Source organism: Panthera uncia, unplaced genomic scaffold (genome assembly GCF_023721935.1).
Source record: "Panthera uncia isolate 11264 unplaced genomic scaffold, Puncia_PCG_1.0 HiC_scaffold_322, whole genome shotgun sequence".
NCBI classification, from domain to species: Eukaryota; Metazoa; Chordata; class Mammalia; order Carnivora; family Felidae; genus Panthera; species Panthera uncia.
In genome coordinates, this window is record NW_026059454.1 from 47,252 (window position 1) to 61,533 (window position 14,282).

Sequence of the window (14,282 nt, forward strand, 5' to 3'; positions counted from 1 at the left end):
AGTGACATGTGGCGACAGTGGTTTCTCCTTGTAGCATCTGGTACCTTAAGGCTGTAGGTGGGATCTCGTGGGAGGGTAGAGTTTTCTGGCACTGATGCCCTGTTCTAGAGCCTGTGAATGAACAAGCAGCCAGGTGCTGACACCTGCTTCATTGGGTTTCAGCTCCTGCGGGCATTCTGCTTCTGTCTGTCATACCAGCATACCTGTCCCTTCTGTTCTGTAGATCCCTATGGATGCAAGAGGACCTCCTCCTTTACCAGGTCCACCCTGCAGGCCCTTCCCCAAAGACCACTTTTATCACTGTTCATGGGCTCTATGAGCCTCCTCCAGCTCCTTGGTGTCCTCGGACACAGGACCCACCACCTCCACCTCAACTATTTATAAGATGATATGAACAGTATGAGTGGACGTGTTCAGCACGTTCAGCTTCTGTCTTGTTGAGTCTTTGAGAAGACACAGAGATGGCCTCACAGGCTTGGCAATGCAAGGGTGCTGCTGGCTGAGGACACTGTTAAGATTCCTCAGGTTTCTCAGGACATACATATGTTGGGCTGTGTCTTTTCCCTTACTGAACTGGGGAACTGGGCTGCAGGTGTCTCTTGTGGAGAAGGAATGAGTCTTTTCATAGAAAAGCAGGCATATCAGTTCTGCAGATGTGCCTTGTACAGAGTCCATGTTAATGGCTCTGTGAGAGATAAGGCACACCCCTACCATCAGGGGCTTCAAGTGTCTTAATGGGGAGAGAGTCACATGCATTAAAAGACATGGAGCTTCTGATCTACAATAGTGGCAGCTCCAGTAATGGGACCTTAAGTACAAGAGCCAGAGACGTGAATCTCATGGGAATGTTTTGGAGACTGTGCATGAGAAGGGCGAGCTGAGATGGTCCAGAGGGGAGGGTGTTGGACTCAGTGAGATGGAGTTGGAGGCCGTTTCTGGCAGGGCCCACAACCTGGGCAGGGAGAGTGAGCTCAGCGTGAGGTCCACACAGAGCTGCTGCATAGGGTCAAGGACAGTTCATGCAGGTATCATCTTTGAAATGTCATGGTGGCCAGAGTGCACCTAGCTCATTATCGAAATAAAGACTGTTGTTTCCCTTGGTTTTCTGAAGGTTCTGGATCTGTGTGAAAGAATGCCCTGGAGATTTGTAGTTTAACTTGGTTCTTATGGGATGCGTGTCTGCCTGTTTGTGTGCCTCTGTGAGACTAGATGGGACAAAAGTTGTAGATCAGCTGTGCGGCTTCCTTGGCCTTCAGCCTGAGTCAGACTCCTAGCGGGGAATTCAGGGTTGACCAGGAAATGCCCCTGCTGGGCTCTTGTCACCGTACCCCTGCACCTGCTGTCACCACCCTGCCTGAAGGTTTGCATCTCTGAAACTCCCCTCACAATTTCCAGAGGCACTGCCTGTGATCCCGTTGTCTCAGCCCTAATGCTAGCTCTCAGTGGGACCATCTCAGAGCCTCAGCTTTGTAACCTGAGAATCAGGGACAATGTTGGTCTCTGAGGTCAGTGCGATGAAGAGGTGGTTAAGCACATAAGGAATTTGTAAAATGTATGGGATGAGTGGGCATTCACCCTTCTCAGGGGGAAAATGAATGTTTCTGCACACAGAAGGTCATCAACAGATACTCATTCAATTTCATGAAACTAAGGCTATAATGCCTGAGGCTGGGAGATTGGCAATTCCTGTTTCAAAAGATACAACAAAGACCCCTGTGTTTTTTCTATTAAAATTGGGGTCCTACTTTACAAAGAAGGAAAATATAAGTATGAGAATGTGTAAATTCAGAGATCTACACCTAAGATCTGAAGATAATCCTCTTCCATTACAGGTGGACACACAAATGCAGCCACACAAATATGTGCTCATCCAAAGCCACGGATATATTGTAGAAGAAAAAACGCATAAAGGAGAGCAGAAGATCCGTTTGCAATTACTAAAAATCACTTTGACATAGAGGGCAATCAGTTTGAAATTTGAAAAGGACACTGAACCATTACAAACCAGCTGTGGTTATTATGTATTTAGAGATGGTGTCCAATCTGCCCCTTGGTCTGAATGCTTTCCCTGCCCACCCCGTCCCCTCCACTTTGTCCTTCCTAGTGTCCTCTAATACACTTGTCACAGTTGTGTCTCTGTGTCAGCATCTGCTTCCAGGAAAATCGACACTCATTCCTCCTCAGGTGTACACTTTCGGGTTCCTGTAACACAGTAAACCAACAGGTAGAATGTATAGTATTGGTGGAAGAAGACAGACTATTCTTTGGGGTTGTATTGCCTGGAAGGGACCTGTAGTTCCATGTGAGGAGTTGTACACATCCTTTAGGGAGCTCTGGTGGTGGTTGTTAATTCTGTAGGTAGGTACTCATGAGCATATGGCATGCCTGCTAGTTCATGGGGTTTGTGCTGATGAGCAGGTCAGGTATCTGTCTCCAGGAAAGGGTCTATTCTGAAGGTGGGGAATGGATTCAGGAGACCAGTAAGGAGGCCCTGCATTAATCCAGCACTTGTGCCCTTATGTACCTCACCAGCTGCCCCCAATAGCACCAATCCAGGTGGCCTCCAAGAGGGCAAATGGCAGCAATTTTTGTGGTGAGTCACATGAGGTCCCATAAACCTCCCCTGTTGCCTTATTGAGGCATGGGGAGGGCAGAGGTCCATGGTCTGAGATAGGTTTCTTCGACACCACCCCCAGGAGAGTTGGGTTGTAAGCATATGGCTCCTTCTACATCGGCCAATCCAATCCACTTTGCCCCCAGGGACCCTGAACCCTGTGAGCCCCTTTTTCCTCCCAGCTTAGGGAAGCAGCCAGCCCTCCAGCAGCTTTTGGGTCATGGCTGGGCCACCAAGGGTAAATGCCTGGCTGTCCACATGCTGCTAGCATTGCCATAGCAAATGTCAACACGAGCAGCTGCTGTACAGGGGGATTCTCCTCTATTGTGATCAGGGCTTGGGACCAAATATGACAGAAGAGAGGGAGAGACAGGAGTGCCCTGTGCTCCTGGACAGGGCTGCATGCACAGAGCAAACAGCCTGAAGCCTGGGGAGAGAAAGAGACCGGGAGAGAGACACTGGATGAGTGATGGGGGATTGGGCAAGTCCTAGAGAGTGAAAGGAAGAAACAGAGAGAGATGGGGTTAGAGAGAAACAAAGAAGTACATGGAGGAAAGTAGGGACCTGGTCCAGGTATGTGGACGGGGTGACATGGGCCAGGGGAGAGGGGGTGTACGAAGTGGCTCAGTGCTGGGGCAGAAAAGGCCGGTATCATGGGCATCAGAGTTCTGTGACTCCCAAGACCCTGGGGCCAAGCTCTGCAGAGGGCATTGCATTTGAAAAGACTGGTATCCCTCATTTCTCCTGGAATTGTGGGGCTCAGCCTCCTGTCCTGTCATGGAGAGGAGATGTCTTGAGGGAGAGTGTGCTGCTCTTTGGCAGGTAAACTCCAGAGCCTTCTCTGTGGGGAGGTGACCCTGGGCCATCTCCCTCACTGCCCCAGGCCCTGCTGCATCCCCCGCAAACCTGCTGGCCTTCCTCATGTTCTGAACCCAGGCATCAGGCATTGTGCTGTCCCCAAGTCCTGCAGTCTGGACCTGGCAGAGGTGGAGTGCTGATATTGATAAAAAGTATTTGACAATAAGGTCCATATTCTCCGTCTGGAACTAGCGGTGTGTTTCAAGATAGTGGGTTGCTATCCTCCAGTGCACTGCCAACCTGAGGATGCCAGATGGTAGCTGAACCCTTTAAAACACCGTTGTCTTCTCTTACATCAAAGTCAAAGACATTTTCATCTCCCAGCTTTCTTTTAATTCTGAAGAGATGGCAATTCATAATTGAAGACACAGTGGTCCTATAGGAAATTGACCTATATGCCTGATAGACATTGCTTCATTCATCTATATCCCTAAAGCACATTTCATTGAAAATATTAGCCAAGGATACTTACAGTAAATTCATAACAGATGTGTAGCTCCCTGTAAGTTGCATTCTGACCTTGTCACCTATGTGTCCGTCAAAGATATTATTAGTGACTTTTCAGATAAGCTGTCAACATCAAGATGGTGATGTTAGAGAATCTGGTATAAATGGAATTTCACAGATTCTAAATTACGAATGATTTTTTTTCTTTCATTTTTAATGTTTATTTTTTTTCCTTTTTTGAGAGATCCTGAGCAGGGGAGGACGTATAGAGAGGGAGACACAGAATCTGAGGCAGGCTCCAGGCTCTGAGCCTGACATAGGGCTCAAACTCATGGACTGCAAGATCATGACCTGAGTCCAAGTCGGATGCTTAACCAACTAAGCCACCCAAGTGCCCCAGGAATGATAGTTTATTGGCAAAGAAGTAGAAACTAAAGATAGTGTAAAGGATGTCGATTTTTAATTGAATATTGTTCACACATTTGTTGTGTTTTAGGCATACATTTTAGTCATTCCATATGTCTATAAATTATGTTGTACTTAACTACAAGTGTAGCTATCATGTGAAAGCATGCAACAGTATTACTACAGGATTGACTCTATTCCATTGGCTGTCCCTTGTATCCCTAGGACTCATTCATTCCATAGCTGGAAGCCAGTATCTCTCTCTCAAAGGTGTCAACTCTTTATCTAACCTAAGTATTTTGGTGGTAGACACATTTACCTCTTGTTCAGTATGTGTAAATTGGTGGTCTGTGTTTCTGTGAACATTGCTTAAAGCATTACAAATGATGTCATTACATTAATAAATTCGGTTTGATTCTTCACTCACAAGAAAGGAGAAGGAAAAGATTTCTTTGTGTCCCAGGCCCTGTCAGTAAGACCCTTCCCAATGTGGAGAACAGGCTTAGTTGCCCAGAGTACCTTGGGTCCGTCAGCTGAGTGACCAGGGCCTTCCACATTGCAGGAATTCCCACGGTGGCCAGCAGAGAGAGCTAGAGCACCACAAAGCAGGAGGGGCTGGTTCCTCTGGGTGCACAGTGAAGGCCTGCAGAGGGTACCCCATTGGCTTTTCTGACCCAGGGCACCTCAGAACAGGAAGGGCTTCTGTTGCTCCCAGAGGACTCAGGGCCTCTGCTACTGCCTCAGGACAGAGACCAGGGCTGCGTTTCCAGCAGGTTCTGCCGCCCGTCCCAGGGGAGGCCTTGGGAGTTTTGCAGCAACTTGGCATCTCCTGAGTCACCAGAGAGAAACTGCCTTGTTGCACTGAGTGCTGAGGAGGGGGCGCTGGGTGGCTTCCCTGGGCGCGCTGGTCGGTCAGCAGCACAGGCCCTTGCACTTTCTGGGCTGTTCCCGTGTTTCATTCCTCCCCTTCCTGGACAGTATGTGAACAAGAGGTATTTTACTAAAGGACCCGTGGATTCAGGGGTCTCACGACATCACATCATAGATGCCGTGGATGGTTTGTTCCAGATTCAGGCTTGTTTCCGGGAAGAAATCCTGACGGAAATTCAGAAAAATGGGAGCTGCGTTCCATTAGGACATGAATGCATGAAATGCTCATCTCGGGACCTTCTAGAAGAATGAGCTGGGATCCACTTTCCGAGTCATGCTAGAAGCAGAGACCGAGATAAGGGCACAAACTGGGCCCCACATCATACATGCTTTTTAAAAATTTAATGGTTTACCCAAAGCTATCTACACATTCAATGCAATCCCAATCAAAATTGCACCAGCATTCTTCTTGAAGCTAGAACGAGCAATCCTAAAATTCATATGGAACCACAAAAAGCCCCGAATAGCCAAAGTAATTTTGAAGAAGACCAAAGCAGGAAGCATCACAATCCCAGACTTTAGCCTCTACTACAAAGCTGTCATCATCAAGACAGCATGGTATTGGCACAAAAACAGACACATAGACCAATGGAATGGAATAGAGACTCCAGAACTAGACCCACAAACGTATGGCCAGCTAATCTTTGACAAAGCAGGAAAGAATATCCAATGGAAAAAAGAGAGTCTCTTTAACAAGTGGTGCTGGGAGAACTGGACAGCAACATGCAGAAGAATGAACCTAGACCACTTTCTTACACCATTCACAAAAATAAACTCAAAATGGATAAAGGACCTGAATGTGAGACAGGAAACCATCAAAACCCTAGAGGAGAAAGCAGGAAAAGACCTCTCTGACCTCAGCCGCAGCAATTTGTTACTTGACACATCACCAAAGGCAAGGGAATTAAAAGCAAAAATGAACTATTGGGACCTCATGAAGATAAAAAGCTTCTGCACAGCAAAGGAAACAATCAACAAAACTAAAAGGCAAGTGATGGAATGGGAAAAAATATTTGCAAATGACATATCGGACAAAAGGCTAGTATCCAAAATCTATAAAGAGTTCACCAAACTCCACACCCGAAAAACAAATAATCCAATGAAGAAATGGGCAGAAAACATGAATAGACACTTCTCTAAAGAAGACATCCAGATCGCCAACAGGCACATGAAAAGATGCTCAACGTTGCTCCTCATCAGGGAGATACAAATCAAAACCACACTCAGATATCACCTCACGCCAGTCAGAGTGGCCAAAATGAACAAATCAGGAGACTATAGATGCTGGCGAGGATGTGGAGAAACGGGAACCCTCTTGCACTGTTGGTGGGAATGCAAACTGGTGCAGCCACTCTGGAAAACAGTGTGGAGGTTGCTCAAAAAATTAAAAACAGACCTACCCTATGACCCAGCAGTAGCACTGCTAGGAATTTACCCAAGGGATACGGGAGTACTGATATATAGGGGCACTTGTACCCCAATGTTTATAGCAGCACTCTCAACAATAGCCAAATTGTGGAAAGAGCCTAAGTGTCCATCAACTGATGAATGGATGAAAAAATTGTGGTTTATATACACAATGGAGTACTACGTGGCAATGAGAAAGAATGAAATATGGCCCTTTGTAGCAACGTGGATGGAACTGGAGAGTGTGATGCTAAGTGAAATAAGCCATACAGAGAAAGACAGATACCATATGTTTGCACTCTTATGTGGATCTGAGAAACTTAACAGAAACCCATGGGGAAGGGGAAGGAAAAAAAAAGAGGTTAGAGTGGGAGAGAGCCAATGCATAAGAGACTCTTAAAAACTGAGAACAAACTGAGGGTTGATGGGGGTGGGAGGGAGGGAAGGGTAGGTGATGGGTATTGAAGACGGCATCTTTTGGGATGAGCACTGGGTATTGTATGGAAAGCAATTTGACAATAAATTTCATATATTAAAAAAAGAATTATTAACACAGAAAAAAAATAAAAAAATATTTAAAAAAATGTAATGGCTATTTTTCCAACATAGTGAAGTGATTGAAAACTACAGAAAACCTGGTAGGTAGGTGTCATTAACCTTATGTTATTTTTTAATTTAATATATGTTAACTCAGATTTCTTCAATTTTAACCTCTTCTGTTCCACACTCCTCCTAGCTGGCACATTACATTTAGTCATTCTGTCTCCTTAGGCTCCAACTGGTCATGATGATTTTTAGATTTTCCATATTTTTCATAATCTGCAAAGTTTTGAGGGTACTTTTGTACAATGTATTTTGTAGCATGATCCTTGGTTGGGATATGTCTAATGTTTGTTCAAATGCTTAGGCAAGAGTTAATGTGTTTTGGAGCAGAAGATCCAGAGGCATGATGCCATCCATAATTATCACTTCACATAAAGGTTGTTTACTCTGAAGATTGGGGTCTTTTGTGGTTCCATACAAATTTTAGGACTGTTCTAGTTCTGTGAAAAACGCTGTTGGTATTTTGATGGAGATTGCACTAATTGTGTCAATTGCTTTGGGAAGTATAGACATTTTCACAATATTTGTACTTGCGATCCATGAGCATGGAATGTCCTTCCATTTTTTTGTGTCCTCTTGAATTTCTTTCATCACATTTTACACTTTTCAGAGTATAGGTCGCTCACCACTTTGGTTAGATTTATTCATAGATATCTTATTATTTGGTGTGCAACTGTAAATGGGACTGTTTTCTTAATATCTCTTTATACTGCTTCATTATTGTTGTCTAGAAATGCAACAGATTTCTGTACAATGATTTTGTATCCTGTGACATTGCTGAATTCATTTATCAGTTCTAGCAGTTATTGGGTAGACTCTTTAGGGTTTTCTATATATAGTATCATGTAATCTGCAAAGTGTGAAAGTTTCACTTCTTGCAGATTTGGATTTGTTTTGTTTTGTTTTTTTGTCTGATTGTTGTGGCTTGGACTTCCAGTACTATGTTTACGAAAAGTGGTGAGTAAACATCCTTGTCTTCTTCCTGACCTTAGAGGAAAAGCTCTCAGATTTTCCCCATTAAGGTTGATGTTAACCGCATAGATAACCCTTTATTACGTTGATGTATGTTCCCTGTAAACCTAGTTTAGGGGGGTTATAATCATGAAAGGATGTTGTACTTTGTCAAATGCTTTTTTCTGTACGTATTGATAATGACTGTATGTTTTTTTTTCTTACATGTTTATTCATTTTTGAAAGACAGAGACAGAATGTGAGTGGGGTAGGGGCAGAGAGAGAGGGAGACAAAGAAGCAGGCTCCAGGCTCTGAACTGTCAGCAGAGAGCCTAATGCAGGGCCTGAACCATGAACCATATGGTCATGACTTGAGCCAATCAAGAAATGAGCCACCCAGGAGCCCAGATCATATGGTTCTTATCCTTTCTTCCAGTGATGTAATGCATCACAGTGATTGATTTGTGAATATGGAACCACCTTGCAGCTTGGGAACAAATCCACTTAATTGTGGCTAATGATTTTTTGAAGGTATTTTTGAATTTGGTTGGTAGTATTTGATTGAGAATTTTTGCATCCATGTTCATCAAGGATATTGGCCTGGAGTTCTCTTTTCTAGTGGACTCTTTATCTGGTTTTGGTATCAGGGTAATGCTGGCCTCATAGAATGAATTTGGTAGTTTTCCATCCTTTTTTATATTTTGGAATAGCTTAAGAAGATGAGGTCTTAACCTTGTTTTAACTGTTTGGTGGAATTTACCTGTGAAGTCATCTGGTCCTAGATTTTTGGTTGTTGAGAGTTTTTTGATTACTGACTCAGTTTCTTTGCTGGCTATTGTTCTGTTCATGTTTTCTATTTATTTCTGTTTCAGTTAATGTAACTTATATGTTTCCAGGAATTTACCTGTTTCTGGTAAATTGTCCAAATTTTTTACTTACAAGTTTTTGTAATATTATCTTATGATTGTGTTTCTGACGTGTTGGTTGTGATTTCTCCTCTCTGATTTATGATTTTATTTGAGTCCTTTCTCTTTTTTTTTCTTCTGATACAAGTATTGCTACCCTGGCTTTCTTTTGACGTTCATTTACATGTTTCTTGACATCCTCTCATTTTCATTCTGTAGGTGTCTTGCAGTCCAAAATGGGTCATTTGTAGGCAGCATATAAATGTGTTTTGTGTTTTCAAACATTTTTATACCCTATGTCTTTTTATTACAGCATTCATTCCATTTACATGCAAAGTAATTATTGATTTGTATCTATGTATTGCCATTTTGTTACCTGTTTTGTTGTGGTTTCTAATGATTTTCTCTATCCTTTCTTGTCTTTCTTTTTCATGTTTTGCTGATTTACTTTACTGATGTATTTTGATTTCTTTCTCCTTATTCTTTGCATATTTATGAGTGGTTTTTGATGTATGGTGACCATTAAGTTTTTACATAATTTCTTTGTGTTTAGCCATTTATATTAAGTTGATGGTCATTTACCTTTGAACCCATTATTTTCTTCTCCCTATATTTTGGTACATGTTATTATGAGTTCCTTGACTTATTTTTTACAGAAATATTAATTTTTACTGGATTTGTGTTTTCTACCTCCCTGTTGTCACTTTTGTTCTCTCCTTTCCACTCAAAGAGTCCCTCTTAGTATCTCTGGCTGGATTGGTTTAGTGGTACAGACTCCTTTAGTTTTTGTTTGGGAAACTCTGTGTCTCCTTCTATTCTGAATGATAGCCTTGCTGGATAGAGTGTTCTTGGCTGCTGATTTTTCCATTCAGCGCTTTGAATATGTCATGTCACTTCCTTCTGTCTTTCCAAGATTCTGTTGACAAATCTGTAGCTGTCTTTGGTGGCTGGGGGCAATGCACCAGGGCAACCAGGGGCTCAAGGCTGTGCACAGAGTGTGTCAGTGGCTGGGACATGTGGGTGGGTGAGACAGATGAGGGTAACCAGGGGTGCACAGCATGCGGTGGTAGCTCTGCCTGCAGCTGGCCAGACAGGGTGCCCATGCAGTTTTAACAAAGTTTGCCCTGAGCCCAGCGCTGAGGCCAGCAGGCTTGGAGTGGGTGAGTCCACCAGAGGACTGGCACATGGCTACTATGTTAGGTAGCAAGTGTCTGTGCAGCTCCACTCCCTGGTATGTGCCTCTGGTCTTATTCCTGGACGGGGGGTGGGGGGGGTGGGGGGTGGGGGAGAGGCGGGAATGGTGCCTGTAAGCTCCCTCATTGTTGGAGAAGTCCCCTAACCACTCAGAAGTCAGCATGAACAGATCTGTCTCCTGTTGCCTTGGCGTTGTGTAAAATGCTACGTTTACGTTGTCTCTCTACACTGGCAGGGAGCTGGCTATCACTCATCCTCCTGGATCACCCAGTGCTGGGTCATCTGACCTCCAAAGCTCCAGGATCCAAACTCAAGGGAATTCAGCCCCTCTGGGTTTTAAAGCCAAATGTTCTGGGGATTAGTCTTGCCTGTGTGAGCTCCCTGGTGTGAGGGCTCACTTTCTCTGCCCTCTCTGCAGGCAGCTGCCCTCCACCTTTCTGACCTTCCTAACCTTTCAGGTACAGCTTCTATTTAGTTGTAGAGTTTGTTCTGCCAGTCTTTGGATCGCTCTCTGGTTCATGGACTTGGATGTGGATGTTATGCAGTTGAAAACACGGGACAGGGTGAGCTCAGGGTCCTCTTACTCTGCTATTATTAATTTTTTAAATGTCTTCATCTTTTGGATTTTTGAGACATGGTCAGACAGACTCCTATCACCCATGCACTCAGGATTAGAAAGGAACTTTCCCACATTTGCTTCTAGTATTTTATGTTTTGAAACTCTCTTTAATGAGGTATAATTTACATATAACAAATAGCCTCTAGTCAAAGGGTATGATTTGATGAGACTTGATCTCATAGGTACAGCACCATGAAGTCATATGGTTTCTCTCTAAACCTTAAATCATGATTCCTTTGTGTCTAAGTTAATGTTGCTTTTGAAGTACGGGCTACATTTTTTTATGTTTTCAGATATTGCCCAGGTGTCTGAATGCCTGCACAGGGGTACCTCCTTTTCTGATAGCCTGTATTCCTGTTAAGTATTGCAGTCGGTCTAGCTTTGGACTTTATCCTGTATTGTATCTTTCACTCTGTTAATTTTGTTGCAGTATGATGATGTTGCGGTATGAGTGATGAGGTATTCATAATTGGATTGATTTTCACTAAGTGGCACGAGCTGCAGTTCCAATTATGACAGAAAGCATGGGCTTCCTGTGTTAGGTACTCAAGAGCAAGGCAGATATCCTGGGCATTTGAGCTGAGAATGTCACTCTGTCTTTTTGCTCACACTCTTCCCTTCCCTTGGAGACAAGAATCCCCTGTTGTTCACACAGAAATGTAGGTGAAGTCAGCAGAGAAACGTACCTTCTCTTCTCTCCCCTTTGTCTCTCAGACTCCCTGTCGCTACCTTCTGCCTGTCCCTTTCTCTGACTCAATCCCCCAGGTCCCCTGCTCCAATCCAGCCATGATCAGGGTGTCCTCCAGCTCCTGGCCTCTGCTCTGGCCATCCCTCAGTGAGGAAACTGCAAGAGCATTATGTAGTTCACGGGTCTGATCAAGAAATCTCTGTTCCTCAGAGCCCTCCTACACATGGTGCTGTCTGTGGAGACCTGGCATCCTGGGCAAGGGTTTGACTCCATGTGTGGCCTCCTCACTCCTCTCCCACAGTCACTGCTGGTCCCTCATCCTTCCCCACCATTAGAACTCCACCATTTCCCAGGGACAGATACCTATCTATTTGACCCCAAGGTACCAGGAAGCCAGTGAATATTTCTAAAATAAATGAGCATAAGCACCCCATCAATCTAGATATAGGAAGTTCCCATCACCCCAGAAAACTCCCTCGGGCTCCCCTGCACAAAGGGTGATCTTGCTTCTATCCTCTATCACCACCATTTCTGGTAACACTTTGTTACCTGTGTGTACAGGAACCCCACTGTGTGCACTCGATGGGGAGTGAGAGTAGATGGTCCTAGAAGCAGACGCTGACACAGAGATAGAACGATGAAAGGTGGATTAACAGACAGTAGGAACGACAAAGTGGAGGGGACAGGATGGGCAGGGAAAGCATTCAGGCAGATCTGACACCTTCTTAAAATGTATATGTAATCACCATAGTCTGTCTCCATGCGCAGTCCTCTTCAAATTTCAGAATAGTTGTCCTATAAGGCAAAGAGATTTTGGTTTATTTCCCTCTGATCTTATGTTTTCCTACATGCATTCTGTCTTCTGTAGTTTATCAGTGGCTGTGGCCTCAGATGAACCCTTTAGTGTGTGGCTGCATCTGTGAGATTGTATGTAATGAAAAATGATTGTCTTCAGATCTAGATCTCTGAATGTACACATTCTCATAATTATCTCTTCTTTCTTTGTCTGGTAGGGCCCAAATTTTAATAGAAAAATGAGGGACCTTGTCTCATTGTTTAAAACGGCGATTCCCCGTCCCTGGGCTGACATGTTAACAGTCTTAGTTTAATGAACTTCTGTGACCATCTTTTTTTGATGATCACTGTGTGGAGATATCTTTTTTTTTTTTTTTTAATTTTTTTTAACGTTTATTTATTTTTGAAACAGAGAGACAGAGCATGAACGGGGGAGGGGCAGAGACAGAGGGAGACACAGAATCGGAAACAGGCTCCAGGCTCCGAGCCATCAGCCCAGAGCCCAACGCGGGGCTCGAACTCACGGACCGTGAGATCATGACCTGAGCTGAAGTCGGACGCTTAACCGACTGAGCCACCCAGGCGCCCGTGTGTGGAGATATCTTAATTGAAACTGTGAGAAGGGTGAATGGACACTTCCCAGACATTTTGCAGGTGCTTTATGTATTTAATGTCTTCTTTTCATAATGTTCTTAGAAACAAATATTACCCCTGTTTTCACAGATAACACAGCTGAGGCTCTGTGTAGGTCCCACTGAGAACTGGTATTAGGGCTGAGACAGCAGGAACACAGGCAAAGCCTCAGGATATTGTGAGAGAAATTTGAGGAGATGCAAAGCTGTAATCAGGTTGATGCAGGGGCGGCTTCTGGCCAACCCTGAATTATAGGTTGACCCACTAAGAGTTTGACTCAGGCTGAAGGCCAGTGCAGGCCCTCAGCTGATCTAAATCCTGTCTCCACTTTTAGTCTCACTGAGGGAGATGAACTTGGGCATACAAGCATTTCCATAAAACCAAGTTAAATTTCCCATGTCTCCAGGGCATCTTCCCCCCACAAATATCCAGAACCTTCAGAAAACCCAGGGTGACAACAGCCTTTTTAGATGATTACCTAGGTGCACTTTGACGAAAATGACATTTCGGAGATGAACACTGCATTGTGCACTGAGAGTGATCGCACGTAGCAGCTCCGTGTGAACCTCACACTCCCTGCTCAGGCTGTGGTCAGGAATGGCCTCCAACTGCATCTCTCTGACCCCAGCACCCTCTGCACCTCCTCAAACTCTGCTTACTGTCCTCAACTTCCCTTCTATTCCTGTGTAATACAAGTTTCCCCTGTTTCTGCACTGGATCCTTCACTGGTGTTTCCATTATGGTGATCACAAGGTCTATGTCACTTAATGCATGTCCCTCTTTCACATAGGACACCTGATGCTCTAAAAGTTAGGGGTGTGCCTCATTCTTTACAGAACCCAAAACATTGTGCCTCCAAAATATGCACCAGTGCTGCTGATACGTCTGCTTTTGTGTAGAAAATCCTCTTTCATTTTGACAAGAAAGATGTATATAGTTCACTGTATTACAGGGAAATGACACTGCCCATTGTATGTGTGTCCTGAGAAACTTGAGATATGCTACAGTGTCCTCAGGCAGGTTGTAGTTGGATTGCCAAGACTCACAACCATCTCTACATCATTGCCACAAAGTCAGTCATGAAGAAGATGAATATACTTTACCAGCCACTCATCCAGTTCAGGTCATCTTAGCAAATAGAGTAGGTGGAAGAGAGGGAGGTGGCCCATAGCCCATGACTGGTAGTGAAGGGTGGTCCATGGGATAGAGCCTGCAAGGCGATCCTGGGAAAGG

General features: G+C 44.3%; 1 long non-coding RNA gene across 1 annotated transcript; it reads right to left on the minus strand.

Moving 5' to 3' along the window:
* Positions 1 to 2,113: 2,113 nt before the first annotated feature.
* Positions 2,114 to 14,276, minus strand: LOC125917940 (uncharacterized). Its single transcript, XR_007456335.1, has 4 exons — positions 14,153 to 14,276; positions 12,368 to 12,416; positions 3,945 to 3,999; positions 2,114 to 2,202 (listed from the first exon to the last, which is right to left on the minus strand). It is a non-coding gene; the product is annotated as an uncharacterized LOC125917940 (long non-coding RNA).
* Positions 14,277 to 14,282: the final 6 nt, after the last annotated feature.